We start from the raw sequence: 1628 nt of genomic DNA, 5'->3' as shown, positions 1-1628 counted from the left end.
AAATCAAACCAAAAAAAGTTCATGCTTTTATAAACCCTCTCTTTTCCCTCCCACTTTGATCCAAGAATGACAGAAAAGCTGCCTTATGACATATGGAAATAATTTTATTCTCATTCTACACAACCTATATGAAATATGAAATATATGTATCATTTCTATGTATGTTTAGCCTTTATAGCTACCATTATCTATTCACAAATATATTTTACTGTACAGAGCATGCTAGGGATATAGCTCACATGTATTTTCAAGGCCTGGCCCAGTGGATGACAAAGCACAACTAAAAAGAATTAAAGGCAGTTGACCATGTTAGGGAACTGTCCATAGAGACTCAATAGAGAAGTTAGATACACCCATTCATTTCCTTTTCATCCTTTGTCAGTTTAGGCACCAAGATATTGGAACTTCAAATAAACCTAAGGAGAGAAGTGTAATAAGATGACCATTCAAGACGTGTCATTATATTCTTAAGAAAGATAGGCAAGAGACATACTTCCAAACCAAACATCAATTTCTTCAAGGATTCCATTTGTTCTCACACCATTCAGCTTCCCCACATGCTGTGGTGCCCAGTGACACTGATAACAAACATCGAGATTTACATCTGCCTGAACACTAGGTATACTAACTTAAGAGAATTAGCACTTGCTAGCTAAGCAGTGGAGCTCAAGATTTGGGTTTCAAAAGCATCATTTGTGACATTTTACCACAGTAAGAACACAAATACATAAAGAATTGTATAACACTAGATCTTAGGGACCCACATTTTTCAGAGTATTAAAGGAATGCTGGGCATGGTGGAGCACACTTCTAATCTTAGTACTCCAAGGCAGAGACAGGTTGATCTTTGTGAGTCTGAGGCAAGCCTGGTCTATGTAGTGAGTTTCTAGACAACTGAGGCTGTGTAGAGAGAGACCCTGTCTCAAAAATTTAACCAACCAACCAAAGAAACAAATATTGTTAATAGACTCTGAGGTTGATGGTTTATAGACTTTAAGAAACCTGAGTCAGGCAGTGGTGGCACATGCCTTTAATCCCAGCACTTGGGAGGCAGAGGCAGACAGATCTCTGAGTTCTAGGCCAGCCTGGTCTACAGAGTGAGTTCCAGGACATCCAGGGCTATACAGAGAACCCTGTCTCGGGGAGGGAGGGAGGGAGGGAGGGAGAGAGAGAGAGAGAGAAAGAGAGAGAGAGAAAGAAGAAGAAGAAGAAGAAGAAGAAGAAGAAGAAGAAGAAACCTGAATCTTAGAGGTACAACCTTTTAATTGCAAGTTATTATTGGATCACCTCTGTTCTGTCTGCATTAGTCCACAATGGTGGCCACACAAAATGCTAGTCACTAGTTTTCATCAAGTTCTGGAAGCTAAAGCCAAAGATCAAAATGTGGACAGGTTTGGTTTCTTTTGGCCTGTCTCCCTGGTTTACCCTGCACTCACCTGTCATCTCTGTAAGCATTTGTCTCTAGCTGTGTCCAAATCCCTTCTGCTATTGTCTCATTGAGAAACAGATCTCCATAGGAAACCAGCAGGCCAGCCTTCAACTCATTATTTGCCTCACAGTACTCTACAGACGAATCCTTCCAAAAATTGAGATTAGAGGCATGTGCCACCACACCCAGTCAAACCTCT

The sequence above is a fragment of the Mastomys coucha genome, unplaced genomic scaffold (assembly GCF_008632895.1).
Source record: "Mastomys coucha isolate ucsf_1 unplaced genomic scaffold, UCSF_Mcou_1 pScaffold1, whole genome shotgun sequence".
NCBI classification, from domain to species: domain Eukaryota; kingdom Metazoa; phylum Chordata; class Mammalia; order Rodentia; family Muridae; genus Mastomys; species Mastomys coucha.
This window is presented reverse-complemented; position numbering follows the sequence as displayed.